This window comes from Amblyomma mixtum, chromosome 3 (genome assembly GCF_055824585.1).
Source record: "Amblyomma mixtum isolate Tamu chromosome 3, ASM5582458v1, whole genome shotgun sequence".
NCBI lineage: Eukaryota > Metazoa > Arthropoda > Arachnida > Ixodida > Ixodidae > Amblyomma > Amblyomma mixtum.
In genome coordinates this window covers 336,985,283-337,004,717 of record NC_143014.1, presented here as the reverse complement: position 1 = coordinate 337,004,717, position 19,435 = coordinate 336,985,283, and the positions used below count along the sequence as shown (strand labels likewise).

The following is a 19,435-nucleotide window of genomic DNA, read 5'->3' as shown; positions in this document are numbered from 1 at the left end:
GAAATATTTGTCAGTTGACTTCAACATGACATAGCCCTTGTCCAGAATCATATTAATGAATGTCTTATAGGAAAGACACATCATAACAATCATCACTGTGAGTACCCGGTTAAAATTAGAACTGCCCGGATTTAAGTTGAAGCAATGTCACTTTTGGTTAAAGAGCCGTACCGTCCACCACTTCCAATCTGGGACTAAATGAAACTGGCTAAATTTGTTTCCCACATGTTTCTTAGCTTTGTGGTGCCCCAAACCAAAATGCATATTTTTTTCCGCCTCGTCTCGCATGTCTAAAAAAATGTAAAAGATATACACACTGGCAAACCATGAAATAACTAGCACAAAACATTGCCAAAAATTGTACCAAAAACGAAATGATAAGTTTGTCTTGTAATTAGCTCTTTTAGATGTACAGGCTGTCACATTTGTACAAATCACAATAATAAGAGGGAAAGAAATATGAGAGCGACATCAGATAATCGGGTCATATTTAGGGCAACTATAAAACGTGCTCAAACAATAAAAAAATTTGCCAAAAATATTTTGACGCAATATTAATTATTTCTGCTTACACCAGGAGAGCACTGTACAGAGCCATATATCGAGAAGATAGACGAATGGTTGAACGATGCAAACAGAGACGAGAATAGCATTTCACATTAGACTGTCCATTCATCTGGATTTCCCACATGAATGACAGATTATACTACTTTTTGAAACATCCAGATTTTTTACTTGAGAAAATGCCCACCACCCCTGCAGTTGCACACACATGACATGTCTCAGAATTAGTCGCATCAAGAAGTATGGTGCTGTCTGCCACTGCTGCTACGGGGTGTGGCAGTTGGCACTATTTACTCCACAGCCATTGTTTTTCTAGCTCATGTGTCCTTCGAGTCCACAGTTCTCACATGCAAAAATGTGCTCACTGTGCTGCAGTTACTATAGTCGACGCTTGATGGTCCGTTCTGCAGTGGCACCTTTAACTACACAATTCGTAGCATAAGCTAGCATAAAGTTAAACACAACCTTTTTGGATAGCTCTATGCAGTGCACTTTTCTTCGTGATTTCCAACGAAGCGTCTTAAATAAGCATTCAACGCATTCGACATTTTATTGCAAGCTTGGGAAACTAGGCTAAATTTGATATAAACATCTGGCAACAAGTACCTTTGGTCACTAATTTCCAAATATTTGCAACAACTAGTAAACAAAATAATGTACCTTTAGTTTTTTACTGCAAAATAAGCAAAATATGATCCAAAGCTTACATCACAATTTTGTTTTTTTTCATAAAATACTGGCCACCCTGTGGCAATCTAAAAGTCTGGCAACATAAAAATAGTAAATAATGCTCGGTGTACGCTTACAACGATTTTAATGTTTTGTAAAAAAAGGAAAAAAAAACCACGATTGCCTACGACTACAATATTGGAGGTTACCAATGAAGTAAACCTACACCTTCTCCCTCACTTCAAATGTCAGGGGGCACCACAAACTAGATGAGGAGAAAAAGAAACTGTACTATATACAGAACGAGTAAATATTGGCAGAAAAGGGCCCTGAAATATAAAAAGTGGTTGTAATTATAAGAAAAATGCATTCTCAGTAGAGAGAGAAAAAAAAAATTTTTGAGTAGAGCTTCAAGGGAAGCCCCCAGAAGAAAACTCAATAGACCCTTTCGAAAATTCAGCGCCATCTGGTGTGTGGTGCGCAAACCGCGGTGCCTCCGCCATTACTTGGGCATACGCCTGCCGGTATGCGCTCGGGCCAGATTGAAAAGTACGCGCGCCCGGCGAAGCCACAACAAGCGCAATTTTATTGTTTCTGTGTCCTAGCCATGTTCCTTGACATTGGCTCTCTGCACCAAGCTATAGTCGCGATGCCGGCATGCTGCTGTGTGCCTTTCTGCAGCCAGCGCGGTGAAGAGACGCGCACGGAAACAAGCTGTGTTACCAGAGCACGGAGCGCATGGAGTAGCTGCATGCTTCTTTCGTCTCGTCCGTGACCTGTTCGTTTTCACATTAAAATAAATCATATAAGTATTGAAAGAGCAGCGAAAAGTTCCTTCTACCGTGTAGCCGCTCCGCTGTATAGTGAGCACAAAAAATAAAGGTGCCACCTTCGGCGCACTCGAGGACATGCATTCCGATGCTGGCGACTGTTTCGGCGCGTCACAAAATCAAAACGTAGCTCAAACGCGCTTGTTTTGGATTTTCAAGCATCCACATCCATTCGTAGAGAGTTCCGTGTGCGCGAAAAAGAGCACGACGATGCGGCGCGGCGAGGAGCGCCGTCGTTCTCTCCGTTGCGAACATGCAGCAAACGACGGCGACATAGGCGGAATGCAGCAGCAGCAGCTGTGTGTTTTCGTTCGGTCAGGGCCTGTGCACTCTGGCTAAGGCAGGAGACACATGTCCGGCAACACGTCCGTCGCGCCGCTTCCGAACTACCACACCACAGCAAGCAGGGACACACGCAGCGGCAAGCACTGCTGGCTCGCTCTACCCAAGCTCCGCCCACAACCGGTGTCGCACTTCGCCGCAGCGCAGCAGTGCCCGAGCGCTGCTTGGCTTGGTGTACAAATATTGCAAGAAAAGACGGCATCGCCTTGTTATCAGAAAGACTGCCAGCTATACTCGAGCGGCGACAAAGCATGCCAGCTGATGTTGCGGGCTTTGGGCAACGGCACCGCTCGCGGGCGCTCCGGGCGAAGAGCTCTGCGGCTGCCTGTCTGCCGTGGTCGTCGCTAGGCCTATAGCCTGCTTCGCATCGAAACGGCAGGGGCCGGCGCTTCGGAAGTCGCCTGCGCTATAATTGAAGGCCTATTCTTCACTCCGCTTTGCTGTCAACAGCATAATCTCACAATAAAATAATAATATGGTCAATTTCTACGGCGCCTTCAGCAGCGGAGCTAGCGGGCGCCAGTCGAGGCGGACCCCAGCGTCGGGCCAGCGGCAGCTTCGAGGCGGTTCTCGCAACAAATTCGCTCGTACCACAGTTGTCACTTTTACCAGCAACTCGGTATTGACCAATGACCCAGAAAAATGATATATTTTCTCATTTCCCTATCACAGGGTTTATTATTTACGTCGAGAACACTCATTAGCTCGTTTTTATGACGCCGGCAGGGGATCAAGGCTGGCCGGCCGGTAGGCTCAGCTTACTTCACGTTCGCACAAGAAAATACAAAACAGCCATGCTACCAGAAAGGATGCTTGCTAGATTCTAGCAACGACAGCATGCCTGTGCTAGAGTGGAGCTTTCGGCAACGACACCGCCTGCGGCAACGCCGGGCGACGAACTGCGCGCTGGTCCCCGACTGCCCTAGTCGTCGCTAGGCCTAGATCGCTGATCGAGCGCCCGTATCCGGATCCACACGCATTTCGCCCTGCAGTGCGCCTGCTCGTAGTCGAGTCCGGTCCAAGTGTTGTTAGCCCTCCTTTATCGACAGTAGATTCGACCTGCAGGGTGACACGGCAACGCGCACTGTCGACGGATCGCAGTGATACCGGCTTGTAGCTTCGCTGAGAGGTGCGGCCGGACGATAGGAGTCCAAAAGCCTTTCCGAAAATCCGCCCGGGATGACAGTCAGGTCCCTCGACCACTGCAAATTTTCCGCCATCGCTTTCACAAACGCAACCAGACATGCCACAAGGTGGAAACTAGTGCAAAGGCCGTGCAGAGCGCTATAGCTGCGCGTCTTCCAGCCAAAGGTGCCCAAAATATGGCGCACGACGCCGACGAAAGTTGCTGATGATGATGCCTGCCGAGTTGCCAGACTGAATTTTCTAAAGGGTCTATTGGCTTACACACTCCATGAGGGAAGAGATGGAGGAGGGAGTGAAAGAAAGTAAGAAAAAGATACACAGTAGTGAAGGACTCTGGATCGATTTCGACTGAGTACCTTGCCCTTTCGCTTCATAAAACAAAAACTTCTTTCTGGAAATTTAATAGAAACAATCCCACTGCATAGATCAGGCATCGAAGATAACCTCTGCAAAATACTAGAGCCATTCTAGCCCTGAACAGCTGTAAAAATTCAAATGAAATCTTGTGCACTGTTTCCTTTGGGAAGCAGTTTATTCTGCGGATTGTGCATTCAAGGTGGTGCTGCAGCCCGGACCATCAAGCGTCAACTGTAGTAACTGTAGCAATGTGAGCACAGTCTTGCTTGCGAGAACTCCGGACTCGAAGGAGACCTCAGCTAGAAGTGCGGTGGTTGTGGAACACAATGTCAATGCCACTGGCACTCCTCGTAGCAGCAGTGGCAGACAGCACCATACTCCTTCATCTGGCTATTTGTCAGACATGTCATGTGTCTGCCTGTGCACGAGTGGTGGGCGTTTTCTCAAGTAAAAATCTGGATGTTTGAAATAGTAGTATATTCTGTCATTAATGTGGGGGATCCAGATGAATGGATGGTCTAATGCGAAATGCTACTCTCGTCTCTGTTTGTGTTGTTCAACCAGTCATCTGCCTTGCTGATTTACGGCTCTAAATAGTGCTCTCCTGGAACTAGTGAAAATATTATCGTGCCAATATCTTTTTGGAAAATTTTTAATTTGTTCTAGCACCTTTGAAAGTCAGCCTAATTATCAAGTAATTATCTGGTCTCGTTATCATTTTTTGTTTTTGTTTCATTCATATTATTGTCACTGGTATGAATGTGACAGCCTATACATCTAAGGGAGCCAGTTACGAGCCAAACTTATAATTTTGTGTCTAGGTGCTATTTTTGGCAAGGTATATCGTTAGTTTCGTGGTTTGCCAGTGTGTATTTCTTTTACATTATTTTAATCAAGCGGGTGGGGGAGGATGAAATGTGCCTTCTGGTTTGGTGCAGCTGAAAGCTAGGAAGCATGCAGGAAACAAATCTAGCCTATTTCAGTTAGTTTCAGATTGGAAATGGTGGAGGGTTCGGCTCATAAACCAAGCGTGACAATTGCTTCAACCTAAGAATCGGGCAGTTGTGACTTTACTCGGGTACTCACAGTGATGATTGTTATGATGTGTCTTTTCTAAGAGACGTTCATTAATGTTTCTCGATAAAGCCATGCGGAAGTCAAAGACATGTGGAAGTCAAAGAATTATTTCATAATTATTTTCAGAATTTTACCCAAAACACAAGGTTATTGCCAAAGTTCCAGAGAAGCTACGGGTTTGCACATAAAGTTTGATGTTCTCGGAAAGAACGAAAAAATTGCGCTAACATTCATAGCTATCCTGCACTTCTTGTCAGAGGAAAACGATTAAGAAGGCTCTCTATTGTAACTGCCAGCAAGACATGTGTTATGGACATATATGCTACCCCGTTTTTTTTGCTAGCATGGATCTGTGAAAATTGCATGAGTTGCTCTTTCTGAAGCAACTATAATAATCATTTTAGTAGGCACATCAAATCATATCAGATCTGTTAAACAGCAAAACAAGTTCTTATTCTCATGTTCTTCAAAATGCTGTGTGCTTAAGTGCCTCGGACGACATGGCGGTTATCGGTGGCACTTGTAGCGAGTGTCTTGTGTTACCCTTTCCATTATTATCTATAGAAAATGTAGAAGCACACACAGGAAGCTGAAACATAGCGCGGGCTACACCACTGAATTTTCTATGCAGCCCTCTCCCCTCCCCCTCATCATTTTTACTGAGTGTACTTCCATCGTTGAAGGATATCCAGCAGCGGTAGACATTACAGCAGTGTGAAGGCTTTGTTCGATAAAATTAAATGCTCTTTTACATTGAGCACCGTATCTGATACACAAATATTTCACCCTTGATGTAGACATCCAGAAAGGTCTTCGCTGATTAAGAAATGAGGCTAGGAGAGTTGGTAGTAATTCACCATAGAGCAGAAGTACAGAAATCGTGCATAAATGACCAAATAGCTTTGTTTTTCCTTCTGTGCGAGCTTTCGCTTGGTTTCTGTTTTTTGTTTCGAAGTGAAGCTTTCTGCCCATGGAAGACGCACTTACCCTTCTCTAAATATCACTTTAAGCCATCCCTTATGCCCTCCGCACCGTTTTCATGATACTGCATTTCTGTACAGAATCACAAATGGCTGAGTGCCTTGGCGTCAACTTGGACTTCTGTTCGAGGTTCTACCCGGGTTTTATCACGCGCCGATAAGCATAAACGAACAAATGTAATAACTCCTCAAAAGTTCCGTATAATATGCTCCAGGACAGTTGGAATTTCGCAAACAACTGCTCTGCTTTACTGTGGGCAGCACATGTTACCTTCTTCATTATATTTCTTTTTGTAGGTGCTCGTTTTAAGACAGCCTTCAAAGAATAGAGAACTTCCTCTTGAATTATCATGGAACGATTCCTTCCTGATCTGCCTTTTCCAGTATTGATTTAGTTCTACGCTATTCTTCTTCTCCATTGAATTAATCTAGATTTTTTATTCCGTGGTTTTTTACCTTTTGTTTAATGCTGTTTCTTTCGGCATCATTCTGTCCTGCATACTTACCGGTTAGGTTCCCTGTTCTTTTCTAAAGCCTTGGTAAGTCAACCCTCCTTTATAAGTATTTAAATACATATATAGCTCTGCACCTTCTGTTGTTTAATTTTCTCAGGTGTTCTTCATATAATATTTTACTTTGAGCTTTCCGTGCCTCGAATGATGTCCAGCACGTATCCCACGTACTGCTTCATTAGTGTTTGTGCCGTGGGCACCTAGCGTTAATCTTCCAAAATATCTGATTTGCGTCTAATCTCGACTTAACTTCTCCCCTTAAGCAGAGAATCACATTTCCGAAAGGAAGACCCGGTGCTATTATTCCTTTCCAAATGCATACCTCTTAGTACTATGTTTGTTGTACATCCATAATGTTGTATCTTTCATTATCTCGGCATCCCTTAAGTCTTTAGCCCTAAGAGACTGCTCGTGCTTTTTTGTGCATATCTTTCCTTTGTTTATCCGAATCCCAATATATTTGTGTCAGGATGCTCAGTGTACTTTATGGCCTTGTCTTAACACAGTCGAAAAAAACCATTGGGTTCCAATTGCAGATTGCTAATTAGAACCAATTGGATATTTTAAAATGTGTTTTCAACACCATTGGGGAATACCAATTGGAAAATACCATTTGGACCACTCCAATTGGCCGACACCAAATGGTCAGCTCCAATTGGGCAGGCACCAAGGGCTCCACCCCAATTGAAAGACCTCATTTGGTCTGATCCAGTAGACATTTCTCGGCCAGTTTTATTCGAATGGTATAGAACTAGGTGGATTTTCTCCCAGGAGTTTAAGGCGATGTGCGTTTAGTGCTAACATTTTTACATGGCAATTGAAATTGTGATTACTCCAAGCCTTTAGGGAACTGAAGACAAACGAGCCTGCGGTATCTCATAGAAGGAACAGAGACACAGTCAGTATATATGCATGAGGCATACTTTTGCTCCAACTTAAATACCCCATTTATGAGGCACTGCTCCTGGAGCCAGTGGCGCTTGTCCATTGAGCAAAGTTATTTCATTGATTAATGCCCGCAGTGACAGTTCAAATTGTTAAATTAATGCAGTAGATAAAGCAGCTCACATCTTTTTACTGAGACCTCATTACTTCCCAGTTTTGTGTTCATAGAGAGGAATATTCTGATCCCAATCAAGACAATCATTGGTTTCCAATTGGTTTTTTTTTTCAACTGGAACTTTTCCAGCCGTGTATCTTCAACCAACTGGAGCATCGAGTTGGACCTTCCTGCTTGGCTCATTAGCAGTATATATAAGCTATGGACTGTTCATTTAGCACAAAGCACTAACTCTACTACCCGGCTAGTGAACTAGCCGATGGGTAATTGAGGAATCAACTCCTTTACACAATTTGACCTTTAGTTTGGAACACAGCTAGGGGACCAAATGGGCAGTCCAGCCGAAAGTGATGAAGCCAATGGAGTCCTGGGGACCAGTTGGATAATTCAGCTGAATTGGCAGAGCAGACTGAAAGCTCATCCCAGTCGAAAAAAATCATGGGGTACCAATTGGCCATGTCCAATTGGAACCAATTGGATATTTACAAATGTTTTCAACGCCATTGGAGAATACCAATTGGAAAATACCATTTGGAACACTCCAATTGGACGACACCAAATGGTCAGCTCCAATTGGGAAGGCACCAAGGGGTCCACACCAATTGAAAGGCCTCATTTGGTCTGATTCAGTAGACATTTCTCAGCCTACGTCATCACCGCACGCAGTTTGGTTAAAAGCAATGAGTCAATTCATTTCACATTCAGTTGCAGTTTGATTCGAATGGTATAGAACAAAGTGGATTTTCTCCCTGTAGTTTAAGACGCTGTGCGTTTAGTGCTAACATTTTTACATGGGAATTGAAATTGGGATAATTCCAAGCCTTTAGGGAACTGAAGATAAACAAGCCTGCAATATCACATAGAATGAGCACAGAAACAGTTAATATATATATGCACAGAGCATGCTTTTGTTCCAACTTATATACTCCATTCATGAGACACTGCTGCTGGAGCCAGTGACGCTTGTCCATTGAGCAAAGTTATTTCATTATTTCATGTCTGCAGTGACAGTTGAAATGATTAAATTAATTGAGTAGACAAAGCAGCTCACATCTTTTTACTAAGACCTCATTATTTCCCAGTTTCGTGTTCAGAGAGAGCAATATTCTGATCCCAATCAAGGCAATCATTGGCTTCCAATTGGTTTTTTCCAATTGGAAATTTTCCAGTCGTGCATCTTTAACAAACTGGAGCACCGAGTTGGACCTTCTTGCTCGGCTCACTAGCAATATGCTATGGACTGTTCATTTGGAGCAAGGCACTAACTCTATTACCTGGCTAGTGGACTACAGCCACCTGGTAATATAGGAATCAACTCTGCCTTTATACAATTTGACCATTAGTTTGGAACACAGCTAGGGAACCATCTGAGCAGTCCAACCGAAAGTGATGAAACTAATGGAGTCCCGGGGACCAGTTGGATAATTCAGCTTAAATGGCAAAGCTAATTGAAAGCAGAGACACCAAATTGGACTGGTCAGTTGAAATTAGGGAAACCAATTGGACTTCCCAATTGGATTCCCGAGTCCAGCTAAAGCTCAGAAACCAGTTTGACTCTCCAATTGGATTCCCGAGTCCAACTGGAAGTTCAGAAACCAATTGGACTCCCCAATTGGATTCCGGAGTCCAATTGGAAGTTTAGAAACCAATTGGACTCCCCAATTGGATTCCAGAGTCCAATTGGAAATTCAGAGGCCAAATGGGCTGTCCAATTGGAATTAGGTAAACCAATATGCCTATTGGAATTGGAATTAGGTAAACCAATTGGATTCCCCAATTAGTTTTCCTCAGTCCAATTGGGTCCATTTGGCTTCCAATTGAGTCCAGTTGGGTCCAATTGGAAATCTCAATAGGACCCAATGGTTTTTTGACTGGGAAGAGACCAAAGTGGACTGGTCAGTTTGAATCAGGGAAACCAATTGGACTCCCCAATTGGATTCCTCTGTCCAGTTGAAAGTTCAGAAACCAGATGGACTCCCCAGTTGGATTCCCGAGTCCAATTGCAAGTTCAGAGGCGAATTGGGCTGTCCAATCGGAATTAGGGAAACTGGTTGGATTCCCAAAGTGGTCTTCCTCAGTCCAATTGGGTCCACTTGCGCCGAATTGGAAATCTCAATTGGACCCAATGATTGTTTTTGACTGGGTTGTAAATGCCTGATCATTCAAAGGAAAGTGCCACACCTGACTTTCTTGCGCCAAAACAGAAACTGTGCCTCTTTTGTCCTCACAGCAACTAACCAAAGTTTGGAAATCTTCCTGGCTATCTGCTAACAGTAGAATATCATGGAGAGGTTGCTCAAGAACCTGTTCGCCTAATCTGTGCAACACACTATAACCTAGATTACTCTCTTGTAGCATATTCTTTCCATATTTTTCACATAAGGCATAACCATTAGCAATGATGGAGCACAACCTTGCCTTAATTATTTACGTACCTCAACAGTTGTTCTTTTATCCCTTTCCTTGTATCTTTAACTTTATTATCTCGCTATATTTCCTGCAGGAAATCAGCTGCCTCATTACTGATACCTTTATTTTTTAACACGTTCCAGTGGAGTTCTCTGCTCACATGGTCGTACGCACTGCTTATGTCCAAAATGCTGACTACATTGGTCTGCTTTCTGTCTTAGCTATATCTATGCCTTCAGTAAGCAGGAACAGCAGGCTATCATACAAGTGCCTTTTCCTTCTGAACCTGTTCTGAGGTTCTCCTAGTATCTTATGACTTTCTACCCATGAGTGCATATTTAATTTCACCGCCTGGTTGCCATCTCGTATACTACGGATGATATCGTAATCAGTGTGAAATATTTTATGTGCATCCTATATCCTTTTCCTTTATAAATAACATTCTGTTATAATCGATGTGAAATATTTTATGCGCATCCTATCTCCTTTTCTTTTATAAATAACATTCATTTTTCCTGTCGCCAGCTGTGTGGACTTTGATTATTTGTTGGGATAGTCTCCAATGCTTTTAAATATGTTTCCTTGCCTCTAGTGCCAAACTCATTAAGCTTGATTGGGATTTCGTATCCTCCTTTGGATATGCATTTAGGAATATTTGCTTCCACCTTATTCCTATTAAGACTGGTCAGTTCTAAGCTGCTTTCTGTTATGCTGTCCTGTGTTCCTCTCTCATTTGGGGAGATTACACTATCATCGCTCCAAAATGACTCAACTATAAATGATGTAATGTAGTTCGCAGCGTTGTCTTCCTCTCAGAAATTTCCCTCAGCATCCTGAATCTGTTCCTGCCTTCTTTGATTCACTTTATAGAGTCAGCTGATGTGGTTCCAGAATTTTCTTGTCGCCTGTTTAGTTGCATCATGCACATCAGCCAGCCAGCGGTCAGTGGACTGCTTTATTTTAGCCTAGACAACGACCTACGCTTTCTGTTTTTTTTGTTGACCAGATTCCCATTTTTGTGTAGTTCCTCTTGAGATAACTATGCCTTCTGTGCTTTGCTGTCTTCCCTTGAAGCCACCCATCAATGTTCAAGGGCATCTTTAATTTCCTTATATACCTGTTCGTAGCTTCCTCTTCCCTCTCCTGTGGTTCGCCGCTTTTACTTGTTTCCTTATAGTACTGATGAGTAGTTTTAACTGATTATAATCCCACTTTTTCATGACACATTTCTCAATTGCTTCTTCTCTGCCTTCTGCTATTAGTGCTATTTGTTTGTCATTTATTTTGTCTTTTCTGCATTTCTCTTTTGAACAGGGCTCCGAACTGCAGACTAATACACGTAAGATCATTTCCTCAAAGTATATTCCCCTCTTCGTCAATTTCCATTTTCCAAGCTTGCTATAGATTCCGAGCTGTAGATTCGCTGACGTAGCTCACATTCTGTTTCAGCTTCCTCTGTGTGCTTCTACTTTTTCGTATATATATAATTGCGGAGTGGGTAACACAATACGCTTACTACAGGTGCCACGGATGATCGCCATGTCGTCTGAGGAACATAAGTGCAGTGTGTTTTCAATTACATGAGAATAAGAACTTCTTTTGCTGTTTCATGGGTGAGATATTTTTTGACGTGACTACTAAAAGGAATATTATATTTGCTTAAAGGAAAGAGCAACTCATTTAATTTTCAAAGATGCATGCTAGTGAAAATATGTGCGTGGTGCATATTTTTGTAACACCTGTCTTGCTGGGAGATATAATTAACAGCCTCCTTAATCATTTTTATCTCGTAAGTGTAGAATAGCTCTGAATGTTAGCCCCATTTTTTGTTGTTTCAGTGAACTTCAAACTTTATGTGCAAAGCAGTAGCTGATCTACAACCTTGCCAAACTTCCATTTTGGCTCAAATTCAAAAAATGTAGATGAAATAATTTTTGACGGATGACTTCCGCATGACGTAGCCCTTGTCGAGAAACATATTAATGAACGTGTCTCAGAAAAAACACATCATAACAATCATCACTGTGAGTACCCTAGTAAAGTCAGAACTGCCTGAATCCTAGGTTGAAGCAATTGTCACTCTTGGTTAATGAGCTGAACCCTCCACCACTTCCAATCTGGGACTAAGTGAAGCAAGCTAGATTTGTTTCCCCTGTGTGTCCTAGCTTTTCAGCTGCACCAAACCAAAAGGAATATTTCTTTCACCCCGTCGGCATGTCTAAAATTATTTAACAGAAATGCAAACTGGCAAACAACAAAACAACTACCGCAAAATACTGCCAAAAATAGCACCTAAAAAAAATGGTAAGTTTGGTTTGCAACTGGCTCTCTTAGATGTATAAGCTGTCGCATTTATATAAATGACAATAGTATGAAGGAAAAAAAAAAGATAAAAATATTAGGTAATTAGATCATAATTAGGCTGACTTTAGAAGGAGCTGAAACAATAAAAAAATTTGCCAAAATTATTTTCACAGAATATTTTCATTTGTGCCCGAAGAGCACTATTTAGAGCCATAAATCAGCAAAGTAGACGAATGGCTGAACAACGCAAACAGAGTCGAGAATAGTGTTTCACAATAGACTGCCCATTCATCTGGATCCCCTACATGAATGACAGTATATACCATTTTTTCAAACATCCAGATTTTTTACTTGAGAAAACGCCCACCGCTCCTCTGCTTGCAGACACGACACGTCTAAGAAACAGTCGCGTCAAGAAGATGCTGTCTGCCACTGCTGCTACGGTGCGTGCCAGTTGGCATTGACTATTTGTTCCACAGGCACCGCGCTTCTAGCTCGTGTGTCCTTCGAGTCCACAGTTCTCACATGCAAAATTGTGCTCACTCTGCTACAGTTAATACAGTCGACGCTTGATGGTCCATTCTGCAGCGGCACCTTAAACCAGACAATCCGGAGCATAAACTAGCGTAAATCTAAACACAACCTATTTGGATCATCTATGCAGTACACTTTGAGATTTGCAATAAAGTGTCTTAATAAGCATTCAACACATTCAACATTTATTGCAAGCTCAGGAAACTGTGCTAAATTTGATATAAAGATCTGGCAACAAGAGCCTTTGGTCACTAATTTATAAATATTTGCAACAATTTTTAAAGACAACAAAATGCTTTTAGTTTGTTACTGCAAAATAAGCAAAATATGATCCAAAGCTTACATCACAATTTTTGTTTGTTTTCAGAAAATAGTGGCCACCCTGTGACAACCTAAAAGTCTGGCAACATAAAAATAATAAATAAAGCTCGGTGTGTGCTTACAACCATTTTAATGTTTTGTAAAAAAAAGGAAGAAAAAAACCACGATTGCCTACGACTACAATATTGGAGGTTACCTACGGAGTAAACCTACAACTTCTCCCTCACTTCAAATGTCAGGGGCACCACAAACTAGATGAGGAGAAAAACAAACTGTACTATATACAGAACGGGTAAATATTGGCAGAAGAAGTCAACTGAAATGTAACAACTGGTTGTAATTACAAGAAATATGCATTCTCAGTAGAGAGATTGAGAGAAAAAATTTTGAGCCGAGTTTGAAGGGAATCTCTCAGAAGAAACCTCAACTGGCTCAACCACGCCGTGAGGGAAGCGATGGAGGAGAGAGTGAAAGAAAGTAAGAAAAATATGCACAGTAGTGGATGACTGGATTTCGACCACGTACCTTGCACTTTGGTTTCAGAAAACGAAATCTGCTTTCTGGAAATTTTAGAAAAACAAGCCCACTGCATAGATCAGGCATCGAAGATAACCTCTGCAAAATACTAGAGCCATTCTAGCCCTGAACAGCTGTAAAAATTCCAATCAAATCTTGTGCGCTGTTTCCTTCGAGAAGCAGTTTATTCTACGGATTGTGCATTCAAGGTGGTGCTGCAGCCTGGACCGTCAAGCATCAACTGTAGTAACTGTAGCAACGTGAGCACAGTCTTGCTTGCGAGAACTCCGGACTCGAAGGAGACCTCAGCTAGAAGTGCGGTGGTTGTGGAACAAAATGTCAATGCCAACTGGCACTCCCCGTAGCAGCAGTGGCAGACAGCACCATATTCTTTCACTTGACTATTTCTAAGACATGTCATGTGTCTGCCTGTGCACGGTTGGTGCATGTTTTCAGATGTAAAAATCTGTATGTTTGAAATAGTAGTGTATATTCTGTCATTTATGTGGGGGATCCAGAGGAATGGACGCTCTAATGCGAAATGCTACTCTCCTGTCCATTTGTTTTGTTCAACCAGTCATATGCCTTGCCGATTTGCGGCTCTAAATAGTGCTCTCCTGGAACTAGTGAAAATAATATCGTGTCAAAGTCTTTTTGCAAATTTTTTAATCATTCTAGACCCTTTGAAAGTTAGCATAATTATGAAGTAATTGTCTGATTTCGTTATCACTTTTGTTTCCTTCGTATTATTGACACTTGTATGAATGCGACAGCCTATACATCTAAGGGAGCCAGTTACGATCCGAACTTATCATTTTGTGTCTAGGTGCTATTTTTGGCAACGTATAACGGTAGTTTCGTTGTTTGCCAGTGTGTATTTCTTTTACATTTTCTTAATCAAGCGGATGGGGGAGGATGAAATATGACTTCTGGTTTGGTGCTGCTGAAAGCTAGGAAGCACGCAGGAAACAAATCAAGCCTATTTCAGTTAGTTTTCGACTGGAAGTGGTGGAGGGTTCCGCTCGTAAACCAAGCATGACAATTGCTTCAACCTAAGAATCGGGCAGTTGTGACTTCACTCGGGTACTCGCAGTGATGATTGTTAAGATGTGTCTTTTCTAAGAGACGTTCATTAATATGTTTCTCGATAAGGTCGTGTGGAAGTCAACTGTAAAGAATTATTTCATAATTATTTTGAGAATTTTAGCAAAAACACAAGGTTATTGGCCAAGAGGCAGAATAGCTACTGCTTTGCACATAAAGTTTGATGTTCTCTGAGAGAACGAAAAAATTGCACTAACATTCATAGCTGTTCTACACTTGTCGTCAGAGGAAAACGATTAAGAAGGCTCTCTATTTTAACTGCCAGCAAGACAGGTGTTATAGACATATATGCTACCCCATTTTTTTGCTAGCATACATCTGCGAAAATTAAATGATTTGCTCTTTCTGAAGCAACTACAATAATCATTTTAGTAGGCACATCAAAAGATATCAGATGTGTGAAACAGCAAAAGAGGTTCTTATTCTCATGTTCTTCAAAATGCAGTGCACCTAATTGCCTCGGACGACATGGCTGTTATCGGTGGCACTTGTAGCGAGCGTCTTGTGTAATCCTCTCCATTATTATCTATAGAAAATGTAGAAGCACTGTGGGGTTTAGAGTAGGGGAGATAAACACGTATTCCCCGTTTAACCGCGGCTGACGTAGTTCAAAACCGCGCGGACCCCACCCCGTGGTCGTGTACGCTACCGAGCGCTCGCCGACCACGGCGGGCCTTGCTCTGCGGGAACAAAGGAACGACACACTGGCTGACACAAACAAGGCATTTATTGCTATAACAACAATAACGCCAGCTAGCAACCACCAAAATACACTGAGGAATCGAGGATGTCCGACTCACCAGCACGGCTACGAGCGAACGTTCGCCCACGCTAGGGCAAAGGGATAAACTCCGAGGCCGAGCGGGACGGGCTCGGCAGGAGCAAGTTCCAACCAAGAGGCGCGCGTCGACGAAGAGCGAAGCTGCGAGCGAAACGTCCGCTTGCTTCCCGGTCCCAGGGAGAAGAGACCCCGTTGCTCCCCTCGACCGCGCAGCAAAACACCATCCGTGGCGCTGGTGTCGCTGCGACACGAGCGCCCTTCCCTGTTAGTTAAAGTAACCAAACTGAGAAGAGCGCGTTTCATGGGAGCTAACTACAGGGAACTAGTGCGTTGAGGGAAAGCGAACGCAGGGGACGGAGGCGTCCCCACAGCACACAGAGGAAGCTGAAACATAGCGCGGGCTACGCCACAGATATTTCTATGTAGCCCTCCTCCCTCCCCCTCTTCATTTTTACTGAGTCTATTTCCATTGTTGGAGGATATCCAGCAGCGGTAGACATTACAGCAGTGTGAAGGCTTTGTTCAATTCAATTAAATTCTCTTTTACATTGCGCACCGTATTTGATACACAAATATTTCACCCTTGATGTAGACATCAAGAAAGGTCCTCACTGATTAAGAAAAGAAGCTAGGAGAGTTGGTAAGAATTCACCATAGAGCAGCAGTACACAAATCGTGCATAAATGACCAATTAGCTTTGTTTTTGCTTCTGTGCGAGCTTTCGCTTGGTTTCTGTTTTTTGTTTTGAAGTGAAGCTGCCTTCCAATGGAAGCTGTGCTTACCCTTCTCCAAACATCACTTTAAGCCATCCCTTATGCCCTCCACACTGTTTTCATGATCCTGCATTTCTGTACAGTATCACAAATGGCTGAGTGCCTTGGCGTCAACTTGGACTTCTGTTCGAGGTTCTTCCCAGGTTTTATTACATGCCGATAAGCATAAACCAACAAACGTAATAACTCCTCAAAAGTTCCCCATAATATGCTCCGGTACAGTTGGAATCTGGCAAAAAACTGCGCTGCTTTACCGTGCGTAGCACATGTTACCTTTTTCATTATATTTCTTTTTGTAGGTGCTCGTTTTAAGACACCCTTCAAACAGTAGAGAACTGCTTCTTGAATTATCATGGAACGATTCCTTCCTGATCTGCCTTTTCCAGTATCGATGTAGTTCTACGCTCTTCTTCTTCTCCATTGAATTAATCTAGTTTTTACATTCTGTGGTTTTTTGCCTGTTGTTTAATGCTGTTTCTTTCGGCATCGTTCTGTTCTGCATACTTATCGGTTAGGTTCCTTGTTGTTTTTTGCCTTGGAAAGGCAACCCTCCTATATAAGGAATTAAATATATATAGAGCTCTGCACCTTCGGTGGACTAATTTTCTCAAGTGTTCTTCATATAATATTTGACTTTGAGCTTCTGTGCTTTGAGTGATGTCCAACCCATATCCCCTGTACTGCTTCATGAGTGTTTCTTTCGTGGGCACCTAGTGCTAATCTTCCAACAGCTCTCTGATTTGAGTCTAATCTCGACTTAACTTCTCCCCTTAAGCACAGAATCACATTTCCGAAAGGAAGACCCGATGCCATTATTCCTTTCCAAATCCATACATCTTAGTACCATATTTGTTGTACATCGATCCCAGTGAAAAAAAAACATTGGAACCAATTGGGAATTCCAATTGGTTACAACCGGATGCAACTTATACCATGAGGAACCAATTGGACAGCCAACTGGTTCCAATTGGACGCTGGACTTCAATTGGGTGGGCCAATTGGATTACCCATTTGTTCCCGAGATTCCAATGGGATGTCGCCACCCAAATGGATATTCCAAATGGCTTTGCAATGTCCAATTGGGCAAACCGATTGGTTTTGAAGCTCCTAGGAAACTGGTGTCATATATTTCATTTGTGTCACCCAATTTAAGTTTAGTAGCAGGGAGAAAAGGTTCTGCCAGAATTGAGTTTTTCTGAAAAGTTTTTGCATTTTGAGAATTTGCCATATTCCCTTCATCTGGCTGGCAAAAAATCATCACAATTACATATTAATTCCTGCAATAAATATGCTCTCACATGTCATGTTTAGTGCTTTGTGTACCTGTATTATTATCATTTTTAATTTGATATAGAATGATTTATCCATTACAAGCACATCATTTAAAACACACAGTTCAGCAAATGAGATGACATGTTGCACAACAAGAATGTCCAGCAACATCAGAAACAAGTGGGCATGAAAATAAGCCATTTTAATTTTCAAGTCACAATGTCAGCTCAAGTCCCTTCCTTGACACGTCTCAGAAACGGTCACGTCGAGAAGGTGCTGTCTGCCACTGCTGCTACGGTGCGTGCCAGTTGGCGTTCACTATTTGCTCCACAGCCACCGCGCTACTAGTTCATGTGTCCTTAGAGTCCACAGTTCTCACATGCAGAATTGTGCTCACTCTGCTACAGTTAATACAGCCGACACTTGAAGGTCCATTCTGCAGCGGCACCTTAAACCAGACAATCCGGAGCATAAACTAGCGTAAATCTAAACACAACCTATTTGGATCATCTATGCACTGCACTTTTGAGATTTACAATAAAGTGTCTTAATAAGCATCCAACATTTATTGCAAGCTTAGTAAACTGTGCTAAATTTGATATAAACATCTGGCAACAAGAACTAATTCCACTAATTTCTAAATATTTGCAACTATCTGTTAAGAAAACAAAATGCCTTTAATTTTTTACTGCAAAATAAGCAAAATATGATCCAAAGCTTAACATCACAATTTTTGTTTGTTTTCAGAAAATACTGGCCACCCTGGGACAATCTAAAAATCTGGGGACATAAAAAAAATAAAGCTCGGTGTGTGCTTACAACCATTTTAATGTTTTGCAAAAAAAGGAAGAAAAACCACGATTGCCTATGACTACAATATTGGAGGTTACCTACGTAGTAAACCTACACCTTCTCCCTCACTTCAAATGTCAGGGGCACAGCAAACTAGACGAGGAGACTGCCTCTTTTGACCTCACAACAACAAACCAGAGTTTGGAAATCTTCGTGGCTATCTGCTAACAGTAGAATATCATGGAGAGGTTGCTCAAGTACCTCTTCGCCTAATCTGTGCGCCAGATTATAACCTAGATTACTTTCTTGTAGCATTCTTTTTATATTTTTCGCATAGAGCATAATCATTAGCAATGATAGAGCACAACCTTGCCTTAATTATTTATGTACCTCAACAGTTGTTCTTTTATCCCTTTCCCTATAATCACAATTTTATTATCTCGCTGTATTTCCTGCAGGAAATCAGCTGCCTCGTTACTGATACCTTCATTTTTTAACACGTTTCAGCGGAGTTCTCTGCTCACATTGTCGTATGCACTGCTTATGTCCAAAAAGGCTGACTACACAGGTCTGTTTTCTGTCTTAGCTATATCTATGCCTTCGGTAAGCAGGAACAGCAGGCTATCATACAAGCCCGTTGAACATGAACCTGAGTAATTTCTGAACTCGAAAAAAATAAAAACGAAAAATTAGCGTATAAGACGCACCCTTGTATAGGACGCTTCAGCAAGATTTTTGAAAAAAAGCCCCGTCTTATACACCGGAAAATACGGTAACCTTTGATGGCATTACAACTCTCCATGTTGAAATGGTATAGTTTTACAAGAACACAACTCAGTCCGCATACATTCTATTTTTTGCTAGAAGCACTGCCAGCAGCAAGGAGCGGAAAAGTGATTCTAAAGGCCTGTTAATGCAGCTGTGTGTGCATATTCAGTGCTTTTTGTGGGGTTGGATCGTTTCCAGTTGCATTACTCTGTAACCTGAAAATTATCTCTGTGCGCTGAAGTATGGTTGTTGCAATTTAACCAACAAGACCGTGGTTTTGTGTTTGTGCAAAAAGGCAATACCAGACTTCTCATGTATATATTA

General features: G+C 42.2%; 1 protein-coding gene across 6 annotated transcripts in view; it reads left to right on the top strand.

Moving 5' to 3' along the window:
- Positions 1-19,435, top strand: part of LOC149356071 (calsyntenin-1-like) — a 93,845-nt gene that overhangs the window by 70,811 nt on the left and 3,599 nt on the right. The window lies entirely within an intron of this gene.